General features: G+C 40.7%; 1 long non-coding RNA gene across 1 annotated transcript; it reads left to right on the top strand.

Moving 5' to 3' along the window:
- The first annotated feature begins 24 nt into the window (after nucleotides 1-24).
- On the top strand, nucleotides 25-3,241 carry LOC308479249. The gene is made up of 3 exons (XR_013987578.1): nucleotides 25-165; nucleotides 2,020-2,194; nucleotides 2,953-3,241. It is a non-coding gene; the product is annotated as an uncharacterized lncRNA (long non-coding RNA).
- The last annotated feature ends 10,124 nt before the right edge of the window (nucleotides 3,242-13,365 follow it).

The following is a 13,365-nucleotide window of genomic DNA, read 5'->3' as shown; positions in this document are numbered from 1 at the left end:
GTCGCCATTGCTCTGCGGGGGTAAGGAGGAGGAAGGCGTTGCTTAAGCCGCCATTGCTTTGTGGGGATATATGGCTGCGGGAGCAGCCATTGGTCTACGCAGTCGCGGGTGTGGTCTGAATCTGCCTATGGGAATAATGGTGGAACGGCGCAATACTGCTCAGAGGTAAAGACCTACTGAATTGCGCCCAAGTAAGTGGTGCCGCTGGCTAATTAAATTGCCGAATACCTTAAAAAAAAAAACCCGCCCGAGAATTTGTATAATCCAAACCATGATTTTGGGAGGTTGAAATAAAAACGGTACATTTGGATTTGAAACTAGGAGGGATATTAATTGGTTATAATCGTATTGTCTTTATTAGGGACTAGCGCCTTTTGAGATTTCGGGGTTTACATGGCAATTGTAAATCGAAAGATCCCAAAAGAAATAAATAAACTACTGTATACAGTTAACTGGATATTGATTAGTACTTTCTAAAACAGTAAAATATAATTTGAGGTGTTGCACAGTAGTATATGGATTTTTTTTTAAAAAAAAAATAATTGTAATTGACCTAGCATACGAGCAGATAATGTCATTTTAATAAACTTTCATGCCCACACAAAAATGCTTTTAAACCAAGAGCTAAATCCTTAACATCTTAATTATCTTTGAATAATCAACACTGGTGGAAATGAACCAAGATGGTTCCGTTCATAAACTTCCTGCAATATATGTAATGACATGTCTTCCTCCAACACTGTGTTCTCAAAATATTGTCTGTGGCCTTTAAAGGTATGCTCGGATCCCAACCTGAACTGAAGAATGCACATCTACAGTATTCCTTCATTCTAAGTGTGTGGAGACAGGAAAGGAAAGGTATTCTGTATATGTCCAGAATTACTCACTATATTTATATCTGTGGCTATACATGGACGAGTCTGAGAGCTAAGGCTATGGGGCCAAAGCCAATACTATCTGCAAGAAATTATTTCCCCCTACACCACTGCAATGATAGTCCTTTCAGTACTGTTTGATAGTTATTATATTAGCTTTATGATTGCTGAGCCTAATATATAAACCACAGGCACAATTTTATTTTATTTTTAAAACATGACTTAGAAACTTTTCTTTATTAAATCCGAGTGGTCTCTCCACAAATCTAAAAGCCTAACAGTCTGGTTAAGGGTTTATGGAGAGCATTAGGATGCCTAAAGGCATAGTAAAAAACTGGTGTCATAGCAAATATTTCCCATTGGGGTGTGTCTGCTTTCTTTTTATGTTGGGATGCTATGGACAGACATAAAGGTAAAGGTAAAGGGACCCCTGAACATTAGGTCTAGTCGCGGATGGGTTGCGGCACTCATCGCACTTTATTGGCTGAGGGAGCCGGTGTACAGCTTCCAGGTCATGTGGCCAGCATGACTAAGCCGCTTCTGGCGAACCAGAGCAATGCACAGAAACACCATTTACCTTCCCGCCGGAGTGGTACCTGTTTATCTACTTGCACTTTGATGTGACTCTTCACTTGCTTTTTTTGTTTTTTGTAAAGCCACTCTTTTTTTAAAAAGCTGAAAAATTTAAAAGGGGAATAAGTGGCCTCACAATGTTGTAAGCAGCTAGCCAACCCAACACAGCCAGGTTCAGCTACAAACAGGATGGTTTTTCCTTAAGGAAAAGGTGAACAAAAACTGATGAATACTCATCCACAGTGGACTCACAACTCAAGTTACAGGTATCTGGATGCACACTTAGGCTGCAATCCTAAATGCACTTCAGTCCCACTGAACATTCTAGGACTTACTTCCAAGTAAGCATCAATAGGGATGTCAGTAGATGACCCATTCCCACCTGCTTTTTATCCTTTTTGTGATAATTTCCGAAGTAAAATTCAAAGACAGTGGTAGGATTTCCCTATATAATACACTGGGAGAACAGAAAAACCTAAGGATGAGATGTATGACAATACTTTTATTCAAATATTTTCAATATGTACCTGTTTGTTTTGATTTTCTGTACATGTTTGTATTGCTTTCAAAGCACCAAGGTTGATGTGTGCTGTGGCTCACCAAGAAGAAGAGTGTACAACCTGCAGAAAAATTGACAAACTGTCAGGTTCCTGTTGGGGAGGAGGAAGGGGCAGCCTTGCCAGCATTTGCCATCTTTTAAGAATAAAAACTACATATGTGCTGCTATGATAAGAGTGATATAGTAGGTGAGTGCTCAACATTATACTACAAAAGTCCCCCTGAAAGAAAGAGAATCTTTAATATGCATGTGTAGCTAAGGCAATTAGCTCATGTAAACACATCATCATGTATGTCGTGATTTTGTACGTCTTTTAAAAGTCGAAAAGCATAAAATTATGCTAAATTGTGTTTCTGCTGTTTAAACATGCTTTTTATATATAACAAGTATGTTTAAAGTAATATTCCTCCAAAATGTCTGCAACATAATTTTGCATACAGAAGAGGAACCACAAGAAAATATTCAGTCCATTGATATCTATATTTTTTTAAGTATCATGACAAACTCGTTATTTTATGGTGTATAATCTGTTATTGTCAAACATTGAAACTGCTGCTCAGCACCACTGAAGTCAGTGGGAAATTTGCCAGCAGCATCAATGTATAGCAGCTTCTATATAACCCAAGCAACCAGATATTTTAGGGTGTTAAATGTGCCAAATATATCCAGAATTAATTATTTGGCAACAGCCTCACAGGTGAACTATGCAGACATTTTTATTCTGAATGGAACAGATCTGACCAAAGATCACAGTTAAAATGGAAACTGTTTTACCACCAATTATGATTGTTGTGAATTCCTCATCTCTAATATGGAGCTATTTGCTTGTTTGTAAATGCCTAGAATAATTTTTCTTTAAACATTATATAAACTTCATATATAATCATCTTTGGAAGAGAAGTCTGAGAATCTGTACTAATTACAGTGGTGTTTTTTCTTATACAGGCAGTTGTCCTTGGGGAGTGGAGCTCGACCACCTAATACATCTCACAAAGGCCGACAAACAATCTTCAGATCTCAGTAACTCCCCATCATAACTGAGCTGCACTAGATTTGAACTGACAACTTTGAAGAAGGATTCTCCATATCCAATTAGCCAGGTCCCTGATGAGCTCAATGTTTATCTGAAAGCTCTGCCTTCTGAAGTGTGATGAGAGGATTCTTCCCTCCCATCTGCAGCTGGGTTGCAACTTGCCTGCACTCCCTTCTATCAAATAAAACTTTTATTCCATTACTCCTCATCTCATTTCTGGCCTTCTTGTTCTCACAGGAGACCGTTGCCTGCTTAATTTCTCCCTCCATCTAAATCAGTGTTTGGCCATGTAATTGAATATATTTAATTGTAGAAGGAATTTTGGCTATTTGCTGATTATATTAAAAGGACTGAGAGCTACATTCAGCTCATCAAGCTAGGCTGAGCTAGAGTTGAACCCTGGGGACCCCCTAATGGCTGTCAACAACACAGAAAAAGCCCTTCAAGGTTCTGCTTCCTGCCCTGTTACGAAAGAGGAAGGCAGCTGACATTAGGCTGGACTGGCAGGGAAACAAGTCTCAATGGGCTGGCTTTCCTCCCTCAAGGGCTGGCAGCAGGAATGGAGGGAAAAGGCCAGTCACATGTCCATAGAAGAATGGAATAAAACTCCCTGTTACTAAGCTATTGAGGCTCTCTTCCCTTCTTCCTCACAAGTCTCCTGCCTTCACCTAGAGCCAATGTAGTGCCCTCCAGGTGTTGTCAGATTCTAGCCCCATCACTCTGAACCATTAGGCTGTGCTGTCTAAGGCTGATGTGAGTTGCAGTTCATAGGGCTACAACAGGCATAGGTAAACTTGGCCCTCCAGATGATTTGGGACTATAACTCCCATCATCCCTAGCTAACAGGACCAGAGAACTCAGACCTTCTATTCCCCTTTCAGCACCCTTAACACTTCCCAGGATCCTTTGGGAAAAGCCATGACTGCTTAAAGAGGTACAATACTATTTTCTATATATGGTGTGGATGTGGCCCTAGAGTCTCACAGTAATGAGAGAAGACAGGCATTTTGATTGTAAAATAATTATAATTTTTAAAAATGAAACACTGACAGGTAAACTTTCATAGCACGTGACAAAGAAAACAGGAAAGGCCAGGGGTGAAATTCAACACTGAGCTCTTCCAAGCGTTCAATTTGTCCAAGCATTTCAGCTTGCCAAACAGAACAATACCCCTTTGTCCCATGTTCTGCTTTGGGAGCTTTCCTGATGCCCTACAAGCTAATTTTGGGGGGTGCAGGTGGGGTGCAAGGGAGGAAAGGGAAGGCCCGGCTGAGCAAGTGGGTGTTCTCATGCAAAGCTTCTACTATTTACAGGACTGGTGAGGTGAATCCCACCCATGGTCTCTTTTTATTTCCTTTTAGAAAAGTGGTACTATTTTATTACCCACTCAGACTTAAAGATTAAGATTAAGATAAATTTATTTATTGTCATTGTCCGTATATACACAGTATACACAACAACGAAAATCAAACACCCACCCAAAGACCGGGTTCACATACACATTTGCACGTATCTCCAACACTCTCATCCTATTCAGACATAATCTATAAAAACATATCATACTCCAGAATGTAACATAACCTATTAAAAGCATAACATAACCTAAAAACCTGTCTCATTCCTTCCTACTCCCTGCTTGCTATTTCTTGCAACTGGCCCTGAGATCATTATTTAGTGCAATCAGAGCTCTTGGATAGAAACTATTCAGAAGGCGTGTGGTTCGTGTTTTCATTGTCCTATATCTTCTGCCCGAAGGCAACAGTTCAAAGAAGTTGTGAGCAGGATGGGTGGGATCTCTCAGGATATTGTGTGACTTCTTCAAAGTGCGAGACGTGAAGATCTCATCCAGGGTTGGTAGTTGGAGCCCAATAACATTCTGGGCAATTTTAATTATTCTCTGTAAAGCTTTTTTATCCGTTTCAGAGCTGCTCCCATACCACGATAATATACTATAGGTTAAGACACTCTCGATGGTACTGTGATAATAGGACAGAAGTAGGTGCTGAGATAGATTCAGTCCCCTGAGCATTCTCAGGAAATACAACCTCCCCTGCACCTTCCTCACAACCATATTAATATTTGCAGTCCATGAGAGGTCCTCAGAGATGTAAATGCCCAGGTATTTAAAACTACCAACCCTCTCCACCTCCTCGCCATTTATGTGCAATAGTAAAAAAAAAAAAAGTTTTAAAAAAATACAAAATCATTTATGCACATAGGATCTTTGTCAAATGAGAAAGGGAGAAGAGGAATAGCTAAAAAGAAACTGGACAAATGATGGAACTAGTTCCTTGAACTAGAGAGAGTAGGAGTGGGGAAAGAGTACCCAAATCTAATAAACAAATTTAAGTGTCCTTTGAATCTCCTCACCTTTAGTCCCTTCTTCAAAACCATTTGGCTGAGCTAATGATATCTACCCCCAAGGGTCTTCCCTTCTGAGTGCATTTCAAAAATTTGTTATAAGGTTAAATACAGTTGTAGAGTGCAATAATAACTATGATGGAGAAAGAAACTAAGAAGTGCTGGCAAGGGAGAAAAATTGTTTTCACATGAGACTGGAAATGAGATAGAGAGTTGATGAGGCGGAGAAGTGGCCACCACAGATGATAAGAATGTCAGCTGTGGTGAGACTGTGTGAAGGAGACTCTGTAGCAAATGAACTCTGGGAGTAAACAGAAGTGAAGTCTATGGTAGTGGAGAATATAGAATTAAGCCCTGTAATAAATCTGAGAACCTTGCAGCTGGTTTAGAGAAAGCTGACATCCAGCCTTTCATTTTCCTCTTGTGCAATGTAAGGGCTAGGCAAAAGATAATTTTCCTATAAATTAATACAATAAAATGACCTACATTCATCAACAGTCCCATTTATGCTTATGACTTTACTTCTTTCAGTGCATATGAATGTGTGTGAATAAAAAGACTCGTCAGGGGAAACCATTCCTATTATAGATAAAATTATGTAAGCTGGGTTGTGTGTATTCCATTCTTGCAAACTTCAAATTCTGCTGAAAGGTAATCCAAATTCTGCACTAACAGCATGATCTGCATCCTCTCTATACATGAAGCAAATTCACCCATTTTTCTCATTTTGTGCAGCTTATATTCCCCATAAAAGTGCCAAAGTGCAAAAATCTGGCACTTTCCCATGAAATATTTCATGCTGCTGCCACCACCCCTCCATTCCTGCCATGTCTCCATCTTCGGTATCAACAAATACTCAAGTAAGCCTACGTACCCAAATGCCCCATAGCAAATGAAATTATGCTGTTTCATGACAGGTGACATGCTGATATTTTCAAACATTAATAATTAAACCATATGACATTAACCAGCCATGGAAAGTGACACCAATGCTACCCTGTGCCTACATACAGGCGAAAAATGTACAATGTTTCAACCGGGGTTCCAATATATGTATGTGTGCCATGAGCATCTGCTTACCAATTGGCTGCTCATTGTGTCTCCCAAACGTGCTGTACTGTGTATTTGCAATCTCTGATTTAGCATCAATGTCGTAACAACACATCTCTATGTATTTATCAGGAATGCATGTGGTAGTGTGGAATGGTGAACCATGGCAATTGAACATTTTTACTTGAAATGCTGAATTTTACTTTTACTTTAATGTATTAACATGATTTTAAATTTTCATCAAATGTACCTGTAATTTTGTTTTACTACTTAATAATGACACGCAAGACAATAATCACAATATGAGCAACCTGCAGATGAATCACAATTGCCTAAGAACCAACCAGGGGTGCCAACTTCAATAAAATATTGGGCGGGGCTAGGTTAGCCCCGCCCTGCATTATTGATCACAAGCACACCATTTGAAGGGCAGTGCCCATCAACTTTGAGGGGCCCAGACCCCTCAAATATTTTATTGGGGAGGGGGCGGAGGGACCTCAGCCCCTAGGAGTTGGTTCCTATGCTAAGCACAAATACTGTGAAGCTATGAAGAAAGATGTCTGCACTGTAAATACATAGCAGCAACATAGTTACTGAACCAAATACTGCAGAAAGACACTATATATCCTCATTGGTTTTCAAATAATTAAAGACCACTGTCTACCCATTATTTCCACTCACAATTTCCAATTTATTTCCATCGTGATTTCTTTTCATGACTGTCAGCCTTGTTACTATTAGAATTGCTGGCTGGCAGGTTTTTAAACACTCAGTCCCTGATGATTTTAAATGGACTATTCCTTAGAGCCAATAATTTTTAAAAGACAGTAATCCTTGTTATAGTGTTTAGGAATAATATTCTCCACATCAAAGCACCAGGTAGGACCTGAGAACATCCAATGACCCTTTCAATTGTATGAATCTGTTAAGGAGTTGATGTCACTCCCTGGAAAAGTGGAGATGACAGGAAGAGTCACTGGATAGCAACTGAACAGGGGTTGGTTAGAATGACATTTTTATTACTACAGTTTTATCCTGTTCTTCCTCTAAGGAAATTCAGACAGCATGCAGGGTCAGCACCTCACCACCAAGGCAGGTCACCAGGTCAGCTTCAAGGCCAAGTGGGACTTTGAATTAACTACTGCACCACACTGACTCTTATTGTAAACACTTGGTTCTTTAGTGTATCAGCAGAAAAATAAGGATATCTCGATTCTTCCCAATGACAGGGGACAAGCAGTGGTCCAACAAACCTGCTACCATTTTTCTTTTCACATCTAAGTGCTCAACAGAGAATAGTAAGGGAGCTTATGACCGATGTCATGAAGTACTGTAGATACTTGGGGTTCTAGCACTTGCAGATTTAGGTTCAAAACAACCTGCCCCCCTGCAATGCTTTCAATCATTACCTGCATTTCTTAACGAAGATTTCAGTGGGTTGCAGAAGGCTGCAGAAAACAGACCCATTTCAAATGAATAGCCACTTAGGGGCTAATCACATATGACTTTCTGAATCTGGAAAAAGAGGGATCAAGTCTTGCTAGTGAAGCTGCTAAAATTGAAAAATATGGGGCCCATAAGGCAAATTGACCCATCTCAAAATACACAAATGCATTTCAAGGTGAGGTCCCTCACCCCTAAAAATGGCCTCCTACTCATAATTTACATGAAGAATATTACACATTTATGTACCTATTTGCTGCCTATTGTAGTTTCCAGTCCACAGTCCAGGCATTCAGAAAGGCAGCTGCCAGCTGCTGTGTTGGCACATGTTTGTTGATAGCTGAAATTGACTTGGATGTTATAGAACAATATCCTGACTCCTGAGTCCTTTTGACTGCAGCAATCAATCTACTCGCAAATTTCCAAGTCAGAAGAACTCACATACACCCCAAGGGCAGGGCATGCATCATGCAAATGTGACCTTTAAAAATGCAAATCATGAGTCCAGACTGTTGAAGGGGAAAATTCTCTCATAAACAACAAGCCAATCAACCAATTTGCAGGTTGGGGGGGGAGTGGGGGGCATGGCTGGCTGCCAAAGAGTCCCTGGACCAAAAGAGAGAGCAGATAGCAAGGTTCAAGGAAATCTGGGATAGACATGAATGCAGTATTCATGAATGCAGCTGGAGGAGAAGTGAGCAGAGGCTGGAGAAAAGGACAGTGAGTGAAGGGGTGTCATTTTCTCACCCACATGGACCCCCCAGGAAGCTCACCAAGTCTGCTGTACCTGTGTGAAGACGGCAGATGACTGATGAATAGGACACAGCTGTGGGCAGCCTGAGCTTGTTTCATGCACCTGCGGGCCTGCTCATAAAAAGCAAGCCTAAAGTAAAAGACTAGGGTGATATCAGCTGTTTGGTAGAATCATTATTCCTTGTTAAATTTTGTGGGAGAGTTGGAACTGATATTGATTTATATGCATTAGTAATGATGTACTAATGCAACATTTCCCCCCCCCCCATGTAACTGTTCATTTTTGTAAAAATTTCTTGTTGTCTAATGTGACCTTAGTTTTCCATGCACCACTTAGAGATAATTTAATATATTAAGTAGTCTAAAACGGTCTAAGTAAAGAAATGAATAATATTCTGCTAAGGTGGGTGCAGATTGGTTACTTGGCTAGGAACCAGTGTTTAGTATGTAGGATCTGGAAAAGGAAATGGGAAGTGAGGGTCTAGGGAAGGATGAGGTGTTTCCTGACTTCTTATACATTTATAATTTATTTGCTACACTTATATCCCTCCCTTTTTATGATGCAACTTGGGGCAGCCAGCACAGAGTTCCCAGGCGACCTCCTACCCAGGCACTGACCAGACCCAGAACTGCTGCTTCATATGACTTTAAGACCATACGTTATCTTCCAGACCAGACTATTCGTGGTGGCGGGTGAGGATCTGGAACTAAAAACAAATCTTTGTCTGCAAAGCCGGTTGAAGAGGTGAGAGAACTGTACCTTAAAGGCCCTTGTGGTGGTCAACCTTGGGATGGGGTATAGAGTGTGTGAAGCAACCTTATTCCCACACAGACTATTTTGTCCTCTTAAGGGCTTGGGGGTTGAATAAGAACGGAGCTAGAAAACATTGCAAGGAAGAGGAGGGTGCAGTGCACAAGCTGAGTTACTATCTGAATCAAGTGACGAGAGAAAGAAGACTTACTAGACCCGCCATTTTCACAAATAAATCTGGACAGTGGTGCACTTGGGTAATTTCAGACCCCCCCCCCCTATTTTCCAGGGATGTCTATGATTTAGAGAATCCGTCCCAGTTTCCATTTTGTACCCAAAATGTCCCCCTTTTCCTCAGGATATCAATTTTTTCATTGGAGAAATGTTGGAGGCTATGGAGTTATCCGACCCCCGAGCTGTCTAAGGCAATCCTATATAGGCAAGGTTTTTTAAAAAATGTTTAATGTTTTATTATGTTTTTATATGTGTTGGAAGCTGCCCAGAGTGGCTGGGGCAACCCAGTAAGATGTGTGGAGTATAAATTGTAAGATTATCATTATGGAATGGGACGTCTCTATTTCATCAAAGAAGTGTTGGAAGGTATGTAATTTCACCCTCTGGGCTTAGTATTCTCACAGGGAAGCGGGTGGGCTCTTCAGATGGCAATGGGATTATAGCTACGTGGCATATACAGTCGTGTGTAAATAAATAAACCAGCATGTATTATATTCAAATTGCACTACGCCCACCCTCTGATCATCCCACTGGGTGGTGGCCCTAAACTCTATATTCCTGCCCTAACTGCACCACACAATTCAGAGAGGAAACCCATCTCTGCTTGTAGAAGCAGTAGCTGCATTTTATGGAAAGACTCTTACCGCAGTGTGGCTCTGAATCCTTGTGCATGGCAAAGGCAGTCTTTCCTCACAGTGCATCTCTCTTAGCTTGCAAAGCAACAAGCTTCCGTTAGGGTGATATATTATTAGTATCGTTTCATTTTCAGGGTCACAGGCACTCTGGCTGTTACACAAATAAAGCAGGTCTGTTTTCTTTTGGTGATCATGTAACGGGGCCGATCCAATCACAGAGGACTCTCTTTGGGTCTTTCCACCCACCACTTGCTTTCTTCCTTCTCTGGGAATGAAATTGAATCCGAAAACCACATTAATACACTCCTAGCTCATACAGTCCCTTTAGATTTCCTGCTACTGTAATGGAACACATTGACAGATTTTGTTTACATTCAGATATTTTTGGAGAGAGAAAAACTCATTCCAACCTGATTGTTTCATGTATCATTCTTCCCCACCAAACTTAATTAGATTTCATTTAAACAATTAAAGTAAATGAGAAAAGCATTCATTGTAAATAAGATTGCCCCATAAACAATTTATAGTCAAACAGCTTCATATCCCTAAGGCCAGTAAAAATAATACCTGCAGCAAGCAATGCACAAGCAGGAAGGGGAAAATAGCTTAGGAATCCAAGGATAGAAGAAAATTGCTCAACTGTATTTTTTAAAAGGGTTTCTATCCCTCATGCAAATTCATCAGAACTTGCTAAGGTGACTGGTGACCAGGATATTGGACTTTTATCTCCTTGCATATCTTATGACCTCTCCACAAACTCAAGTGCTTTCCCATTTGCCACCATATATGCCCATACCCACGCTACTCCTCTCATATTATAATTTTTGATATATAAAATCACTCATTCTCTCATTTTTATTTTTCTTCTACAAAAAAGCAAACAAAATAAATGCACAACATCCAAGTATATATATATTAAAAACGTGGAATCAATATTCCAGATTCACCCTTGTGAAAAACAGTAAGGTAAAAAGATAAGTTCTTCCATGAATTTAGTGTTGGATGAGTCAAGCTAAAACTGCATTGCCCAAGCATTCTAATAGGTGCATTTTGCAGTTTTAGCAGTTTACTGATATCTTTACCCTTTTCTTCTGTATAGCAGATAACTAGTCTGAAGCCTGTTCCATTTCCGAAAGAAAAAGAAAAGAAGTCTGAGTTGGTGGGTGATGGCTTGTCTTCTAAAGGCTGCACATAATTAATAATTCAGAAATATAATTCATATTTATTTATTTTTCCATCAGAAAGAGGCAAGCAAATTAAACAAACCTAGGAGAAAAATGAAAACTGAGTAGATGTACACAGACACTTTGCTATAAGGGTCCTTGACTACCTTTAACTCTGCCAACAAAGCAGAATTCAAGGTTTTGTGCAAACAGTGTATCCTGCTTATCTTGCACACCCTGTCATAAAAAGGCACAGGCAAGCTGCTCTGTTTGAGACAAAATAATGTTTTGCAGACCCTTGCCCTTTTTGTGTCCTCCCCCTTTTTACAGTTGTTCAGCTGTGCTCCCCTCTGCTTTACTTTTACCAAGCTTGCCTCCAAAATAAAAGTTTCCCCAAATAAAAGTTGGCATCTTCCAAGAATGCAATTGCCATGTCACCACCCTCTCGATCAACGCCCTGCAAAATGGGGTATTTGTAAGTGGTCGGTAGCTGTCATAGACTAGCACTATGCCAGTGGCTCTTTAAAAGACGAGGGGGGACTACATCACTGGCACAAAGATGCATTAACCACCCACTACACCAAAGCATCCAGGCTCTGCTAGCTAGATTTGATGAATCACAATGGGCAGGGATTGAGAGGGCATATAGCCAGTCATAGGTATGCCTGCAGCAATGGGGTTATCACATGTGGACTGGAAAACAGAGGAGGAAGGTGCCCCTTATTGGCAGGAAAGCTTTCAAAGCCCTTGGCTGCTACTATGTGGTGTTTCAGCCAATCAAATGTGACTCTATGAACTGGGCAAAGGCAGAATAAATTTCTTTCTAATAAGGCACAGGAGTTGTAGCTACAAGCCATTTCCTCGTGTGAAATTTCTACCTACTGCCAGGTATGGTTATTATTTATATAACATCATCAGAGTGCACAGTACTGTACACAGTACTACTGGCGCTAGCGAAAGGTCCCTGCTCACAAGGAGCTTACAATCCAGGCAGTGAGAAAAATGCAGAAGCAGGGGGAATAGAAGGTGAGTGAGTTGTGTTACACATATTTAAAGTGTGCTGAAGTGGGTTTTGAGGAGGGATTTGATGGATGAGAGAGAGCGAAGTAGAAATATGTTCTTGAGTTCCATTATGAGTGTGCACATAAAGAGAAGAAGAAGGGGCACACAGAAAATTGTGAGGTATATCCAATACATATGACATTGAACTAGAATTGCATGGATAAATTGAGCTTTACTGTAATAGGCATTCGAGTGAGAGCCCCAACTTCATTAACATGTGCAATTCTGCATGATGATCTGATTAGCTATTACAGATCATTTAGCAGCAAATGTATAAAGGCACCACATCCCACATACCAAATATGTACACAGTTAAATTGAAGAAAAGCAAGAGAAAGTGTAATGATAGTCTGGTTTATTTGCAAACAGAGGTCTATAATCCCAAGCAACAGAGGGTAATTTATTTCCATCTGTGACATCTCTGAACAGTTTCTGATAGACAGGCTGAATCCCTCTAATGATAGAGCTGATCTGTAGGTTTTTGGGCCTCATAGTGCTTCACAAAATTAGAACACCCAAAATTTCAATATTCACTGACGGAGGTAGAATTTTCAAGAGAAACGTGTAGTTGGTTCTCGAGGAGCCACTAGGGGCGCATCGGAAGATGGCTGACAATAACATCTCTCTGACCCACAGGGGGTAATTAGGAGGCTGTGATGGGAGTAAATAGCCTCCCTACCCCCCCAGGATTATGGGGGGGGGGCTGCCCGTGCCTGCTATGCCCTATACCACGCCCGAATTTGAGGGGATGGGGGCACTAGGCAGAATGCCCCCCTGTGGATCTCGGTGCTCCTGGACGCCGTCCCTGATCCGCGCCGCTAGCTGCAAGAACTTCAAAAGGAACAATTAGGAAGAAGCGAATGCACATATTTC

This window comes from Podarcis pityusensis, assembly GCF_964106645.2.
Source record: "Podarcis pityusensis genome assembly, chromosome: 1".
Lineage (NCBI taxonomy): Eukaryota > Metazoa > Chordata > Lepidosauria > Squamata > Lacertidae > Podarcis > Podarcis pityusensis.
This window is presented reverse-complemented; position numbering and strand designations above follow the sequence as displayed.